The sequence below is a fragment of the Rutidosis leptorrhynchoides genome, chromosome 11 (assembly GCF_046630445.1).
Source record: "Rutidosis leptorrhynchoides isolate AG116_Rl617_1_P2 chromosome 11, CSIRO_AGI_Rlap_v1, whole genome shotgun sequence".
Lineage (NCBI taxonomy): Eukaryota > Viridiplantae > Streptophyta > Magnoliopsida > Asterales > Asteraceae > Rutidosis > Rutidosis leptorrhynchoides.
In genome coordinates, this window is record NC_092343.1 from 142,986,042 (window position 1) to 143,005,261 (window position 19,220).

A 19,220-nucleotide genomic window follows, 5' to 3' on the forward strand; every position below is an offset into this window, starting at 1 on the left:
ATCAAATTAACAAACATTGAACTATTAGGGCCTATCGGATTAACGGTTCTCCACGTAAAATCAAAGTCAATCTCGAGTCGTCCTTGAGCATCTCTCAATTTTCGTAAACCTATGTTTTTTGTTTTTCCCCGTTTACCCCGTGCATTAGGTTGGGGATCGTTATCTTGGCCACCGGGCCCAGCACCTTTCATTAGGAAAATGAGAGCAAAGAAATTCATCTTCATAAATACAAATAAAGTGAATAGAACAATGATATATACATATACATTTATACATATATATATATACACATATATATAATGTATGCATATATATATATATATATATACATTAAACTATAGTTTTTTTAACGTCTATATATATATATACATATATATATACATATATATATATATATATATATATATATATACATATATATATATACATTATATATGTATATATATATATATATGTGTGTGTGTGTGTGTGTGTGTTTGTGTGTTTATACATATATATATATTTCATGCGAAAAATTTAAAAAGACATTCATAGAAATAACATTCATAAAAATATTAAACATTTAATTACAACAACAAGCGTTTTTTGATAAATGACAAGAATTACACATCAATAATCATCATCATCATCGCTAGAGTAAGCTTCATTTAGAGGAATTTGGGGATTTAGCTCATCGTCAGCCACCACATCATCATCATCATCATCATCACCACAAATGTCATCATCATCATCATCATCAACTTCATCATCATCATTAACTTCATGTGTTGGTGGATTAACTTCATGTGTTGGTGGATTAAACTGAATTGGTATTGATTCTCCGGGTACACTCATACTTGTATAAGTCATATTATCTAAATCAGCATCAAGGCTAAGATTGGATGAATTGGTTTCGTGTACAACATCCCATATGGTGTCTTCGATAATGTCCCTATCCCAGAGTTTTCGATGATGTACCTCATGAACGACCTTCCAGCTGCTAGAGGTTTGTGAAGGATCGTCGATGTAAAAGACTTGTTGAGCTTGTGTTGCAAAAATGTGTTGATCATCTTGGTACCACTCATCTTTCGTGTCAATACTAGTTATGTTATTCACTTTAACTGTACGTTTACGATTCCGGGTGTTCTTAGTATTGAACCACCGGCATCTGAATAACACAACACTAAATGCACCACCATAATGCAACTCAACAATATCTTCCAACCGACCATAATACTTAGAGACACGAGCACCGGCATCTGCGAGTGTTGCAATTCCATTATTTTATGTTGTGCGTCGATCATCGCGATTGCTAACCACAAACCTGACACCATTCACATTGCAGGCACTGTAATGGTTTGAGGTACCCACCGGTCCTTCAGATAGACAGATCAATTCATCGCTATACTTCGATCCGTCAACTGACCGTAGTTCACGTATCTATTAAAAAATAGTTATCAAATGTAAATTATATATATATATATATATATATATATATATATATATATATATATATATATATATATATATATATATATATATGAGTTTACCTGGTTGGTGAACCAACTAGGAAAATTTGTTTTCATGTCCATATTGGGGTTCTCTGCTTTAAACTGACTGTAAATGTTCAAAGAGAATTGTTAGTATGATCAACGTTTACACAGTTAAGTCATTATAAATTCATATTTTAGTATAATGACTTACTTTTTGTATTCTTCGATGTCAGAACAATTGTCGAGTACATACCAGTGAAGTTTATCCTGAACATCCCGGGCCAGAGATTTGAACACACATTTACTGATAAATTTACATAACGAGTTGAACACACGAAACTCACATGACCTGATTAGCCCTTCCGCATATCTGTCAGGACAATTAAATCTCGTCTGTATACCTTTAAGAGACATTGAACATGTAGTTAATGCTTCATCAGCAACGTACCCCTCAGCTATACAACCTTCAGGCTTAGCTTTATTTCTAACATAATTTTTTAGTTTTTTCATGTATCTCTCAATTTGATACATCCACCTCATGTAAACAGGCCCTCCATATATAGCCTCTTCCAGTAAATGCATCATCAAATGAATCATTATGTCAAAAAAAGTAGGAGGGAATATTAACTCGAGAGTACATAACAGTTTAATCAACTGTTTTTGAGCTTTCAACATGTCTATCACCATTAACTCTCGAGTACAAATTTGCTTAAAGAATGCGCATAGCTGCATTATTGGTGTAGAGATGGTTTCGTCCAAAAACGCGTTAACTCTGACCGGTAATAATCGTTGCATCATGATATGACAATCATGAGATTTCATGTTCGTAATGTTGGTATTATCCTTGTTCACTTTGTGTCTGAAGTTTGATCCACACCCATCTGGAAGTTTTACTTCTTTAATGAATTTACAAAAACTTACCCTGTCTTCGGGTTTTAAAGAGTATTTGGGAGGAGGTTTGAAGAATTGCCCATCTTTTTTACTTTTGGTGTTAGGTTTGAGCCACAAATCTTTTCGAATACCCAATTTTTCCAAGTCAACTCGTGCATTGTGAGTGTCTTTGGACTTGTCATTCATTAATAAGGTACCCAAAATAGCCTCCAACACATTCTTTTCAATATGCATGACATCCAAGTTGTGTTGCAGTGGAAGATATTTCCAATACTCAAGTTCCCGAAAAATAGAAATTTTAGTCCAGTTGTGACGACAATTAGGGGGACGTTTTCTTTTTTCACCAACATTTGTATGATTTTTACCGGGATTACTAACTGGCAACAAATCTGTAAGTTGGTTTTCGATATCAGCTACTTTGAACTTTCTAGGTTTAGAGGTATGATCAACCTTACCATTGAATTCTAAGCTTTCTCTATATGGGTGATTCGATTCAAGGTTCGATCTGTGACTGACAAAAACAATTTTGTTTTTCACACGCATAGCAGGAGTGTCCTCGTTACGTGTAGGGCATGCTTTATAGCCTTGGCCACTCCAACCGGACAAACTACTACGGGCAGGATAATCGTTTATAGTCCAAATAAGCATTGCTTTCATTTGAAAATACGTGTTTGTAACTGAGTCATGTGTAACAACCCCTTCGGACCATAAAATCTTCAGTTCATCAACTAAAGGCATCAAGTAAACATCAATATCTTTTCCAGGTGATTTAGGACTAGGAATTAACAGAGTCAACATGAGAGAACTTTCTTTCATACATATCCATGGTGGCGTATTGTACGTTGTCAATATGACTGGCCACATGCTGTAAGGATTATTCATGTTGCCGAATGGATTGAAACCATCAACAGCCAACCCTAGTCGAACGTTTCTGTGTTCACGTGCAAAATCCGGATATCTTTTGTCAATTTCTTTCCAAGCTCGACCATCTACCGGATGATGTATCTTACCCTCTTCATTGCACCGCTTAGTAGCATGCCAAGTCATATCCTTTGTAGTGTATCTGGAACTGTACAAACGTTTTAGTCTTGGAGTTATCGGAAAATAACGCAAAACTTTATTAGGAACTTTTTTCCCCGTTGTGCGTTCATCTTTCCATCTACTCTCTTTACATATTGGACAGTTTTCCAAATCCTGGTATTCTTTATAAAACAAACAACAATCATTCTTACAAGCATGTATCGCTTGATACCCTAAACCGATCTTTCTCATCCACTTCTTAGTTTCGTAAAATGATTTCAGAATCGTGTTATTTGGGGGATGTGATTGTATGAGTAATTCTAACAATTGGTCGAATAAAGTATTCGTCCATTTGTTCAAGACCTTAATGTGTGTTAACTTGGCTAAAAACTCTAATGAGGACAACTTGCTACCGGGATATAGCTCGGTTTGGGTGGAGTCAATTAAATCCTCAAGAGCAGTTGCGATCGTGTCATTCATAGTCTCATCGTCATTCGGACCTTCCTCCTCAAAATTAGGAACTTCCTCCAACTGAATATCGTGTAAGAAATTTCTTAGAGGGTCCGTTGTGTTGTGTACTTCGGGTGGTTGTGGTAGTTCACCGTGATGCCGCCATATGGTATAAGAGGGTTCAAACCCATATCTAGTTATATGGTCTTTTATATGTTTAGGTTTAAGAAAAACCGTATTACCACAATGTTTACATGGGCAACTACACTTACCGTGCGAATCCAAATTGTTTTTACACCTCTCAATAAATGCATTAAGAACTTTAATAAAGTCAGGATTAAATGTATGCCGTATAGTAGTCCACCTCTTATCAATCGTCATAGATATTCCCTAATTAAATCAAGTTTAAAACAGCAAAAAACTTTAAAATTAAAAACACTTAATATATGTATAATCAAAGTCGGGTGGTCCAACTATGGTAGGCAACCTAACCCACTCTCAACTATGGATGCGCACAACTAATTTAACAATTAAGCAAAAATTCGGCAGCATTTCCCCTAAACTCCCCAAATATGTCGTATTAAACGCATATTTGTAGGAGTAAAGGGAAAATGTGTACCAAAATTTTTGTAACTAGTAAATAAGTTATACGCATCCACATCCTAAAAGAAACAAAACACACGGAAAGCAGTCCCAAAAAGGGGACCTTCCAAAGTTAATTTCTAATAAATTAACCTTGGATGGGTATTCTATAGGATTGATTAATTTCGAACCTAAGGTACAACTATTCCGAAATTAACCACTAAACCTAACAATGTTCATAAAACAATAAGCATAAACATAAACATAAACATAAACATAAACATAAACAATAACATTTACACTTATACTTATACAAACTAAACATACAACTTTCATCATCAAACCCATCAATTTACTAACTAAATAAATACTTAATTTTCTAATTAAACAAATACATAACTAAACATAATCAACATGAATACTTAATTTTCTAACTAAAAAATTACATAACTAAACATAATCAACATGCATAACTAAACATAACTTAATTTTCAGTTTATATTAATTAAAAAAATATTAATTTTTAACCTATATAACAAACATAATCAACATACATAAGCAAAATTCGGATTTAATTAATAGCAATAACTCAAAGCATGTTTTTCTTGAGCATAAACATAATCACACACAACAATCTTCAAAACATAAACACAAATTTCGAATTTAATAGCAATAACTCAAATTGGTTCATAAAAATTCGGATATAACTAAAATAAATAAAAAAAAATTGGATTTAACAAAAATAATGAAGAACATACCTTTATTAGTGTTATTAGAGTTGGATTTGGTTCAAAATACCTCAAAATCGCCGGAGTAATTTATGAGTTTGGGAGTGTTTTTTTTTTTTTTTTGGTAAATGCCGACAGACTGCTTTCGTTCAGCTTTTTTGGCCAATTTTTTTCCGGACGACCCTTTCCGGACGACTTGTCGTCTGGGAAGGTGAACTGGAGGGAAACGAAAAGTGGACCGCCATTTTTTTTGGTGAAATTTTTAAATAATTAATTAATTTCAATTAAAAATTATTAATTACTCAAGTATTTATTATTTATTTGGTGAAATTATTTATTAATAAAATCTATATAATTACTTAAGTATTTAATAAAAAATTACTTCTAAACAATTTTTAATTACTAAAATATTATCTTTAGTTACTTTTAAATTATAAAATTACTTTTAAAATTACTTTTAAAATTACTTTTAATTAATTAAAAAATTACTTTTAATTAATTAAAACTTACTTTTATTTAATTAAAAATTAATTTTAATCTCTTAAATAATTTTTTAATTACTTATAAATTATATAAATTAAATCCTAATTAAAACCTAATTATCATCATCGTCGTCATCATCATCGTCATCATCATCATCGTCGTCATCATCGTCATCGTCATGATCGTCATCGTCATCGTTAAATTAATCCGTTATCATCATCGTCACATATCACCGTAATCATTATCATCATCGTCATCATCGTCATCCGCGTCACATGTGACGTCAAATCTTTGGCGGGAAACATTTGGTGGAAATTTTTTGGCGGAAAAACAGATGATGGCTTTTTGTGCGGGAAAATTCTTCTATATAACTACCCCACCAATCACAACACTAGATGACTGCAACAATATGGCTGATAATTACCATTATGGTCCAGTGGAAACTTTGCCTGTGAAATTTTGTCAATCTTGTGGTTCAAAGATGGTTCTCAAAACTTGCTTGACTGATGAGTACCAGTACGGTCGAGGATATTATGGTTGTGGTGGTAGGTTCGGCACCTTGATGTCTGCACTTTGTAGAAAGCGACAAATTTGGATTGATCCGCTCTGGTCTGAGAGGGCGCTTGAGGTGATACCAGAATTGTTAAAGTCCAAAAAAGATCTAGAACGTTCACTCAAAACCGCAAAACGTCAAGCAAAAATGTTGAAACTGATGTTAATTTGTACTTTTGTAGCATTTGTGTCGTATTTCATTTTCAACTAGTATTTCAGTTTCTAGTATTTCAGTATTTCAGTTTCTAGTATGTCAGTTTTAGTATTAGTTTGTAGTTTCATAATTAATTTCAGTTTCTGGTATTTCAGTTTCTACTATTTCAATGCATCTTCATGGTTGATATTGACGCCAGCCTTCCATCATCTAATCCACCACCACCACATTCATGACCAACTTTGAATGCTTAAATTGTGTCATTGTTGTATTTTTAATTTTAATAAATTGTTGTATTTTAATAAACTGTGTAATTTTAATTTTCAATAAATCGTATAATTTTAACATTGGATTCGTGTAATAAAGTTGTGTTGAGCAGAGATGCTCTGCATAAAGCTGTATTCACCCTGTGATTTTAATTCATGACCACTGGATTCGTTCAAACAAGTGCTTCAATCCCCTATAAATACAACCCCTCAATTGTTAACAAACCACACCTCAAACACTTATCTCTCTACTAAATCTAAAATTTATAAGTTCAAAATGTCTCAGATGAATGTTATGCTTCAAGTTAACTATGGTGGGGAATTCGACCAAGAGGTCAAGAATTACTTCACCGCCAATTCTGAACAGAGGGAGTATTGCATGAATGTCCGAAATTACCCATTGTCTGAACTACTTGATTTTCTCAAGGATGACATACCTCTTGCATTCTCACAAGTGTGGTTCTTCAAGGAACCCAATGTTCCAGCCAGTCTTGTTAAAGATGAAGAAGACTGGACCATGCTTGTGGGTCGAGCAGTGACCAGCAACGAAATCATCAAGTTGTATATCGAGTTCCGGGATGAGAGCGAAAACATTGTGTCTGATGAAGAGGACTACGTGCCCTCCGGGCCACAGTACGACACGGATGGAAAATTCTATTCGTCTGATTCTCCTGATCTCAATGATTTCTAAATGTTTTATTGTATTATCGTTGTTTATTATCGTTGTTTAGCTTTCGTTGTTATTGTGTTTAATCTGTAGTTTCAAAAAATTGTAACCGTGATATTGTTTTAATAAAAGTGACGTTCAAAAAAAAAATAGTGATTTATATTTGTAATAGTATGAAAAAATTAATAAGGTCTTAATAAATTTAATAATAACAATATACCATTACAATACACCGACACATGCATAACACTGTTACAATACACCGTTACATAACAACGTTACATTACACCGTTACGTACACCGACACATAAACACCGTTACACTAGGGCGGGAAAAATTTTGGGCAGGAAACAATTTGTGCGGGAATTCTTGGTGCAGCGGGAAACAACTTTCCTTTTTTTGGAGCCATTTTTTCCGGTACAATAATTGGATCATATCTTTCCGGGAGACATTGGGTCGTCCGGGAAAACTTTGTGGATCTACTTAAAGAGTAGCCATACACACTCTTTTCATCCATATCCACTCATTCAAGTCTCTCTATCTCTATCTCTACAATCATACAATGAATCAACCAACAAATAATAGACCTATTAGTGAAGGTCGACAAGTCAGACTACAAGATTTTCCAGAGATCGATCGTGAATTCAGAAGAATGGGTTGGCTTCCTTTCCTTTTGCTTGATAAGTTTTTTTCCCTGCTCTCGTGCATCAATTATATTCCAACTTTGAATTCACTAATGAACAATTGGTGAGGTTTCAAATCTATGGCAGGCAACACGAGTATACTCTTGAATAATTTGGTATGCTATTGGGCGTACCATTTGAAGGTAAAAATATCTATTTTCCCAGTGAAGACCTCGAAGCTCTTCCTCAGGATATTCCAAAATATGACATGACCATACTTGTATGTCGTATTGCGATTCCATTCAGAACCATAGAACGTTCAGGCATCCTTGACGAATACCTTCGTCCGGGAAATATTGCTATAAGAAATGCACTTATTAGGAGTAACACGTACCACCGCGAACCAAACATCACTCGATTGTCAATGACCGAAGCATGTCTTCACTGGTGCATAACTCACAACATCCAAGTAAATATTGCTCATTTGGTCGCTTCCTGAATGAATCAACTTCGTTATGCAGAAACAAGACCTCATCTTCCGTACGGAGCGTTTCTGAACCTTCTATTTACTAGTATTGGTGCTGTTGAAGGTCTGGTGGGACGACGTCCGATAACCACATTACCAATCGACCGGTCCTTCGTTTCTGAAACATCGGCAGCATCGAGCTCAGGTTCTGAAAGTTCGTCCACTAAATCGGATGCTCGTAGTCATCATCGTCGTCGTTATTAGTGTGTTTCAATACCAGTAACTTTGTAGTCGTGTGCTTGAAGTGTGTTTAATTCAGTAAGTGTGTTTAAATTTAGTAAGTATGTTTAATTTTAGTCATGTGCTTGAAGGATATGTAGGACGACGTCTGATAACTAAGTGTGTTTATTCCAGTAAGTGTGTTTAATTCAGTAACTTTGTATTATATTAATTTAATGTTTGTCGTTTGTTGTGTTTAATTCAAAAAAATTCGTTTGTCTACTTAAATATTCCTCTTTATATATAATAACCGATTTATCTACTTACAATCCGTTTTCATTCAAAACAAATGACAACAACATAACAATTTCATTCAACAGAACTAATACAACCGATACAAATACAAATGATACAAATACAAACGAGACACAAATACAAAGATACAGAAATACAAACGATACAAATCCACCCAAGTTAACTAACTAACTTAACAGAAAGTTAAAAAAGTGTTTTCGTCTTCCAAAACCAAATAAAGAGAAATGCGATCAGAACGCCAATTTAGGGTTTCTTTTATACCGTTCCAATGATCGTCGGTACGGAGATATGTGGCGGACAATTCCGGAACACAGTCATCTTCATAAAACAAGACGTCCGTGTGTTCGAACGGAACATTTTCTTTCAAAAAGGTTAAAAGCTCATCTAAACCAACGTCGCGAACGTCAATGTTTTTGAACATAGCTTTTGAACCACGCGTATAATCGTAAACTTTCATTTCATTACGGAATTCACTTCCGTAATACGCTTCGATTGAGACAATCATCGGCGAAAGGGTCACCATTTTGAGTTTGGAAGTGTGATAGTGCAGTTTAAGTGTTGGATGTGTGTTAGATATGTGTTCAATATGTGTTGAGGATGAAGTATAAGTAGGCAAATCGAACCGTCGTCCCAAAATGTATTTCCAGACGACTTGTCGTCCCCAAAGGTTTCCCAGACGACAAATCGTCCGGAGAAAAAAGCCCGCGAAAACTATTCTTTTTTGGAGCCAATTTTTTACGGTACAATAATTGGATCCTATCTTTCCGGATGACATTGGGTCGTCCGGGAAAAGCTGGTCAAACAATCAGGAAAAAGCAAACAGAAAAGGCAATAAATTTTGTCGGCTTGTGGCTTTTTGCGGACGACTTTAGTCGTCCGGAAAGGTTCTGTCCGGAAAAATAGTTATTCTTGTAGTGATATCCTATAGTTCAAATATAACTGTGTAACTTAAGAAACACTAAACATGATTAAAACTGTCGATACGTTATTGTCTAGTTTATTCTCTAATCATTTAATAATAATTGACTTACGCTAACTTTCTCTCTAGTAAATATATCATGATGATAATAAAATATTAGAAAATGATAACTATAGCTTTTAGTACTATAGTTAAGTACGTTATAATATAAAAAATTAATACTTTAATTTGCAATAATTATTTAACCATTGTCTTAAAACTATGGTTAGCATTGTCGTAAAAAAATATTACATACGTGGTTAATTAATTTTTAGGAGATATATATTACATTTTAGAACGTGAAAGAGTTCAATATTTAATTATAAGAACTTCTATTCAACAAATAATTAAGAAAAAATAGAATGCACGAATATACACCAATTACTTACATTACCATGAGGATTTAAAAAACTAAAACGTAAAGATAAAAAGATGGAACTTTAAATTGTGAGAAAATTGATAAAAGATACAGTATATATTTATATAAATCATGTTGAGAATGGTAGAAAATAAAAAGAAAAAAAGATGCACCAAAGTAGACAACTAACGACTAGTCCCAAATTAATTTGTTTCCTATATTAACAAAGGCTCATTGCCTTGTTTAGAGATTATTACTGTTAGACTCTAGCTCTATATGACAGCATATCCATTTCATTTTATAACCACAATTCTGTATATTCAATAAGAAAGCAATACAAGCATTTCAATTCTCAAGTTTTTCAATTCTCAAATCATAATATGGTACCAAAGCAGTGTGATTGATTCTAGGATCAGATTTACACTTTAATCTCAATTACTTACCAGAAAGCTGAGCAACCATGTCGAGTGACGGTGGTTCAGTTCATACAAATCATTGCAGTAACGACGAGTTTACTGATCAATTAGCTAAATTGTTCAAAAAGGGTCTTCTCTCTCAATCTCAAAACTCAGCCCATACAAATCATCAAAGCTTGACTTGAAGTCTTGGAATATAAATGTGAGTGTCATTGGAAAACATAAAGAATCAAGTTCCTCACTCAAAACCAACATATTCATTGTGAAATACGACAACGGTGGCCACCATCAATCTTTGATGAACAAGGCAGCCACCATCGATCGACAAAAAACAGAGACGATCAAGATGGTGATGTTGCAATGGGGACGATTAGTAGAAGCGAATAAAAAAGGTTGTCGTACAACCTAAGGAAACTAGCAACAATGGCAATAGAGCTTTTCTAGCTGATAAGAGCAAGGAAGATGAAAGTCATTCTTTGGCTAGTGAATTAAAAGAAGCAGCCAACGTAAAAAGAAGAAAGGCTTGAATTAGGTATAACGTTTGGGACTGTATTCTTAAACCCATACATTTCTTCTACGTTTTTATTTAAGCCTCACAGTAATCTTAAATTGCACAATAGTCCCCCTTGCACCTAATCTTTATTAACTAAACTAGCCTTTAACAGCCCGTGCGTTGCACGGTGACTCTTAATCAAAAAAAGTCCAAATGCAAAAATGTTATGTCACCTAAAATTCAAACACGAAATATGAAATTGTTCAAAAACATAAATATATATGTGTACATGCATACAATTCTGGATGATATAACCAAGTTTCATGTACTTCATGAAAGGGTTAAACATTGGGTCTCTTAAGGGTAAAAATTTATCGTTGCTTGGAAAGTGGTGGTGGAGGTTTAAAACCGAAACCGATTCTCTTTGGACAAAGGTTATCCGAAGCATCCATGGCGCTAGCGGTGGATTGCTCTCGGATGATGCTTTGTCCCGCTCGTATGGCATTTGGAATAACATTGTTTTAGCAGGAAAGGAGATGGAAAATTTGCATGTAGACTTCAAGAGTTTTTTCGTGAATTCAGTGGGTAATGGAAGCAACACTCTATTTTGGAAGGAACATTGGATTGGCAATGATAAGCTTTGTAATCTTTTTTCGAGATTATTTAGGCTCGAGATTGATCCCGATGTTTTTGTACGTGAACGTATGACTTTAAATGCTGAAGGATTATTCAATTGGAAGTGGAGGCGTGCAATTCCAGGAAGGGCTGTTCGTGAGCTAGAAGCTCTTGTAAACATCCTGTCATCAGCAAAAAATGATAATGGCAGTGTCGACAAGGTCCTTTGGTCTTTAGATCTCAACCATGGATTTAGTGTCAAAGGGCTATCGAAAGTAATAGATGATCAGCTTCTATTCGAGTTCTCTTTGCATCAGGAAACAATTCGTAATAAGGTCGTCCCGAAAAAGGTGGAACTATTTGCTTGGCGAGCGATAAAGAAAAAACTACCGGTACGTGTCGCGCTAGACAATCGTGGAATTGATCTTCATAGTACCCAATGTCCTCTTTGTGATGATAGCTTGGAGTCGGTGGACCATACTCTGATTTTTTGTAACCATGCTAGCGAGATTTGGGAGCGTATTTTTAAATGGTGGAACATGGGCTCATTTAATTATTACACCATTAATGAGCTCCTCGTGGAAAATAATCATTCGGTTCCCATGTCTTCAATTGGTAATTCCATTTGGCTTGCAATTAAATGGATTGGTGCGTATTTCATTTGGAAAAACCGCAATAATAAAGTATTCCGAAACAAAGCTTGGAATGGCCCGGTGGCTCTTAATGAAATACAAGCCATTTCGTATGTTTGGATTGCCAATAGATTGAAAGGAAAGAATATGGATTGGCTAACGTGGATTTCCAACCCGGCAATGTACCTCAACTTAGTCTAAATATGCTGTTTTCGAATATGTATTTGGTTGTGTTCATGTAATTTTTTCAAGTTTGGTCGTGTTTGTTCGAGTTCGTATATGCATGTACTTTAGTTGGGATCCATCCCTAATGGGTCTCATGTTTTCTGTGTTGTGATAATGAAATTTCTGCTTGCCTTTCAAAAAAAAAAAAAAAAAAAAAATTAATATAGTTATATTAAAACAACTACATGTCAATAAGATAGAAAAACAACGTTGTGTTATCTATATTCCGAAACAATATGCATACTATATGAGCCCGTACGTTGCGCGAAAATTATAAATATACGTTTTCGCAATATAGTTTTGGTATATTTATAGAGACCGAAAAAGTTTGCATATAATTAATAACAACAATTTACAATCGCCAGTCACAATTTCTTATCGTTGGTTTTCACTCATATAATATAACGTTTTATTATGATAAAGAGAAATTCCCCACCACTAATTATAAAAGTAAAACGTTATAAAATAATACATTAGACACATATAAGGAGGATGACCATTGAAAATTCCAATCAAATGTCAAATCCGACCATAAGAGTTAGACGTTAAGTTTAAATAATACTCCGTATCAAATTGTAAACTTTGAGCTATTATAAAATCTTCAACTTACATATGAAATCCATGTGATTTTATTTGTTGAAATGTCGAATAACCATCAGAATATGATTAACGGCAATTCCATTAGACACTGCATTTGAACAACCAATATCTCCATATGTAATGTCATTAACCTAACATCAATCCATGGACATCAAAAATATGTTTACTACGGAGTATTATCAAATTTTAACTATCAAACCATCAACATACCAACACGTGTATCGTTTTAAAATCTATAATTTCTACACAAAGTATGTATGTATAAGAGATCAGTATAATGGTTAGAGAAGAATGAGCTCATGCACTCCCAGAATACCATTCAATATATTCATGAAATTTACCTCATACAATAAGCCAATAATAAAGCCGGCAGCAAGCCAAAAACAAACTAAAGACCTGCAACATTAAGATGGTGTTGAGAAGGCAGCCAAAAAAAATTGTTGCAACTAATAACCAGAAGCACAATTATATTGTTGCATATTAAGTTTTAGGAATTATAAACATAGGGTACATCCGTAGTATTACAAAAGATAGTCGGTAACCATGATGTTGCGGCATTGGTGGTACTGGAAAAATGCAAGGGCATAGTGTGTACTTATTGCTTTACATACAGAAGTCTTATTGATATATTTATACATACGAATTTTCTTGTCATTTCGAAACATTTAGTACAGATGGTAAATTGGGCGAGCGAGGTTGGTAAGTGACCAGATTGGGTCAGGTAAAGTCACCAAACAGCCTTTTGCCCACTTCTATAAAAACTACAAAATGCTAATGTGCAAGATATGAGTAGAACTTTCAAGCTAATTGAGCAAATAACTTATTTAACAGTGTCTATATGTTATATATATACACACTTTGGGCGACTTTTAACTTCCTATTGTTGTAAATTTATTGTTTCGATTTCGGATTTTTGAGAGTCGTGTAATCACTTTCAGATCAAAGTATTTCGATGGTACAATCGAAATCTTCAATCGGGTAAAACTCAGAAAATTTAGAACAGAGAATATGTTTTTGTGTGTATGAATTTGAAAACGTACCAGATGTATATAACCAAAAACCGGGTGTTTAATAACTGCCGAAAGGCAGTTCCAAAACTGCCGAATGACAGTTTTATAACTGCTAAAAACGGGTGTTTTATCCGGGCTTTTTATTTGGGTCAAACCCGGTCAAAATCGAATTTCAACACATTTTTAATAAAGCGATGTTAACCCAGGGGCTCTGCCCCTTGGACCCCGCCAGGGGTTGCCACCCCTTGGACCCCGCTGTTAGAAAATCGTGTGTACTTTTAACAAATCAGATTAACGCAGCGGATAGTTAAAATAATAATCTTTTATTATTTCCTAAAACTTTTACAAGATTAAATAATCACTTATTTAATGAAACATGCACACGATTAATTTATCCCAATTAGATCCAGTTACACCATAATAATTGTCATGAATATTAAAACAAAAGAGGAGTTAACGATATACCTTTCTTGGAGAAATTGATGAGACGGAGAGAAACTTACGATCAAAAGTATGATCGTCTCTTTGGATAGTCCACACTACACTTCAAACGACCGTCAATGGATGCTAGTCCAAACCCAAGTAAAGTATTAATATAATCAAATTATATTAATACAAGAATAAATATATAATACTTCATATATGTCTTCGAATTACAAGGTAAGAGTTTTAGGTGGAAAAGTTCTTATGCAAGAAATGGGAATACATTCAAAATCGAATGATCATGTTCAAAGAATGACTCCTCTTTAAAGTAAATAACAAGAACCTTTTTTCATATGAATGTAGACCCGTGAATCAAAGATTCTTGATATATTTTTTTAAAATTCAATTTCCTTTTCAAATCTAAAACAAATCCTTTTCATAAAGTTGTTTGTTTTATTTCCAACAACCAAATCAAGGAAATCGATTAAATCCTTTTCATAAAGTTGTTTGTTGTTTGTTTTATTTCCAACAACCAAATCAAGGAAATCGATTAAATCCTTTTCATAAAGTTGTTTGTTTTATTTCTAACAACCAAATCAAGGAAATCGATTAAATCCTTTTCATAAAGTTGTTTGTTTTATTTCCAACAACCAAATCAAGGAAATCAATTAATATTAATCATTTAATTAATTAATTAAGTATTTTAATTTGTTTCGTTACTTGAGTAATATATATACATCATATATATATTTTATTTGACGTCTCGGTGTATATGTGTGTGACCCCGAAGGCTCAAATGAAGTTGGCTATGTAGTTATATGTTGTACCTTGCACATTAATCCTACAGACTCCCACTTGTGCATGGCACAACACCAAGTAACTATACAAACAATGGTAAGCGTCTAGCAACACGTCATTGTCCCCAAATTCATGTGTGGGTAGTTTCTCAAAACTGTTTATGGTAAGTTTTAAATGTCATTCGTCATTTTGTTTCAGATACTTTAGTTAAACTTGAGATATGGATCATCGGTCATTCTCATTTGTTTAACAATTTTGTTTCTCGATCTTAGAACTGAATTAGATCACCAAATTAATTAAGTATCATCTTAATTACATCTGGGTGCGGCCATACAAATATCTTATTCATTCATCGAGGAGCTCAAAAAGTATCTAACTCCAAACATTTTAGAGGAACAAATCCTATATTGCATACACGTGTCTATCACGAGCTTTACATTATACCCAATAATGGCCTTTATAACAGCCTTATTCAGGACAGCGTTTAACCATATCAAAGTACAATGCTACACTCATCAAGACGGGCGTGCATCTCAAGTCTAAGGACACAAAGACATAATCACTAAAAGATTCACTACTGACTACGATCCATGTAGTGACATCTCATGGTTGGGTCATTCCAATATTCATCATCAATGAATACATATGAATTTTGGTCTCAACAAGTTAACTATTTATCATCAATGAATATAACCAAAATTTCACATTAATCTTAATTCATGTTATTCCCATAACATGACCGGTTATGGAGATTTTGAATAATCAACAATTATTCTTGGATTAAACATGCTAATATAGAACACAGTGATATAAATGAAAACGATCATACCAACTATATATCAATTCATTAATATAAAACTGCTTAATGTTCCAAAAATATCCAAATACTAAATTACAAATGAAAAAGATCAGCAGCATAACGAAGTCCAGTATTACTAGAATGATCATCATGCTTGTTGTGCATCATGGGCTTCATGAATGGGTCAGCCACATTATCATTTGTATGAACCTTTAAGAATACTAATATCATTCCTCTTAATGACTTAATGAATGTAGTCAAACTTTTGAAGAATGTGTCAGATACTTTTATGTACATGTGATTCTTTCAAAAGTATATTAACACTCGAATTATCACAGTACATATTATAGAAGATTAAATGTTGTGTACTACTCTGAGTATAACAACAAACTTCCTTATCCAGACAGCTTTCTGAGCAGCTTCTCAGTCAACAATGTATTCTGCTTTTGTTGTAGATTGTTCAATAGTGCTCTGCCTAGAGCTCTTCCAATCAACTGTCTTGCCCATCATGACAAAGAAACAACGTGACTGGATCGAGAATCATCTTGATCAGTTTGGAAACTAGAATCAGTATAAAACATAATACTTAACTCTTCTTCCAAACCACCGTAAACCATGAACATATCATTAGTACTCTGCAAATACTACAGAATATTCTTAACAACAATCCAATGTACTTTACCTGGATTATGTTGACAATGACTCGTCAAACTCAAAACTAACAAAACATCGAGTATAGTACATATCATGGCATACATAATGGATCATATAGCAGAAGCATATGTGATATATTTCATTTGTCTCATCTCATCTGCTGTGATAGGACTTTTGAGACTTTCTCACTGTTATGCCCTTTTGCATTGGCAAAGCTTCATGCTTGGATTTTTGCATGCTAAATCTCTGCAAGATAATATATGTACTTTAATTCAAACCAATAAGCCAATTGGATCTATTGTATAGATCCTCACTCCAACAATATAAGTAGCTTCATCAAGATCCTTTATGGGAATACATTTTCCAAGTCAAGACTTGACATCTTGCAAGTTGGAATGTTATTTCTAATAAGTAATATGTCATCAACATATAAGATCAAGAAGACTACTTTGCTCCCACTAGCTCTAATGTAAACTCAGGGCTTATCTTGGTTTTGAGAAAAATTAAACACTTTAATTTTCTCATTAAACTTAAGATTCTAACTCCTGGATGCTTGCTTTTATCCATAAATGGATTTTAGAAGCTTGCATACTTTATTAGGATACTTAGGATTCATAAACCCTTCCGGATGAACTATATATACGTCCTCGCTTAGGTCGCCATTTAGGAAAGCGATTTTGACATCCATTAGCCATATTTTATTATCATGAAAAGTAACCATGGCAATAAGTATCCTAATTGTTTTAAGGCTTGTGACTGGTGAAAAACTTTCATCATAACCTTTTGTCACCAATCAAGCTTTAAAAGTGTTTACATTACTGTCCATATTAGTCTTCCTTTGAAGACCCATTTTTACCTCATTGTCTTACAATTAGGTAGAAGATCAATCAAGTCTCATACTTGATTATCCTTCATGGACTGCATATCTGTATTCATAGAATCTAGTCATTTTCAGATTCAGGATCTGATATGGCCTCACGCAGCTAGAGGGTTCATCATAATCCCTTAGTTGAGGTTTAACTGAATTAATCAGATAATTAAACCTCATAAGCCGATGAGTTCTACTAGATCTATAAAGTGCAGGTGTAACATGTGATGACCCGGGAATTTCCAATCAAATTTAAACTTGATCTTTATATGGATTCGACACGATAAGCAAAATATATTATATTGAGTCTCAAAACTAATGGAACTATATTTATGTAATCAGGTACCCTTTGACTATGCTCGACGATTCACGAACAATTGCTTGTAATTAAATATATATATATATACATAAATAAATAAAAATATAATAATTTAAAATAATAGTATACAATCTAATTGTTGGAACTAATTAAGTAAAATAAAATACAATATAATAATGTGGTTATTAAAATAAATCTAAATATATGAATATATGATTTTCATCCATATATATGGATTGTAAGTACATTGAAATATATTAATTTGTAGAAAATATCTATATGTGTTATTATATAATATATAAAATATATTTAGTAAATGTTACATAGGTAATAATATGTAAGATTAGAGTATTAGATGAAATTACAAGTTAAAAATTGTAATGATTATGTTAATATTATTATTACTCAGTTATTCTTATTAATATTAGTATCAATTTTGATGAAATTTTTATTAATATTATCAATGTTATATTTCTAATATATTGGTAATCTTGTTAAAATTATCAACAGAATTATATTATTAATATTACAAAATTTCATAAAATAGATATGTATAAACAGATATATATATATATATATATATATATATATATATATATATATATATATATATATATATATATATATATATATATATATATATATATATATATATATATATATATATATATATATATATATATATGTATATACAGTTATATAAATACAACTAAATGAATAGATATATATAATTAGATATAAAATCCAGTTATATATATGCAGATATATCTCAATGAGAGTAAAACAGATAAATATTTATTTACTTATTCTGATCCAGGTGAATATCTATCTTTTAATTTGTCCATTAAATCAAAATCATCTACATTAAAATCGTACAATTCAGTTTGAAGTCTCTATCACTTTTAATTTTTTTTTCTCCTCTGTACTACGGTTGATAATATTCACCAGGGTCCAAAAGAAAGCTGTTCCCAAGTTTTATCTGTATCTGATTCAGTGGAGGTCTTAATCTGCTTTTGGTTTATTTTTTTATATATTCTCTGTATAATTGAATCCATGATTATCGAGCCAATGGACTATAAACCAAACACAGTATTCAAAGGTAAGGAGTAATTCGTTCAGTTCTCTCATCATCAATATCCTTTATCAATTTCAAATAACTGCATT

The 19,220-nt window shown here is 33.0% G+C and overlaps 1 long non-coding RNA gene across 1 annotated transcript in view; it reads right to left on the bottom strand.

Annotated features, from left to right (window-relative positions):
- Nucleotides 1-13,375: 13,375 nt before the first annotated feature.
- The window catches only part of LOC139877936 (uncharacterized), a 42,632-nt gene continuing 36,787 nt past the window's right edge, over nucleotides 13,376-19,220 (bottom strand). The window contains exon 3 of the long non-coding RNA XR_011768838.1: nucleotides 13,376-13,581. This is a non-coding gene — a long non-coding RNA (uncharacterized lncRNA). The remainder of the gene's footprint in view (nucleotides 13,582-19,220) is intronic.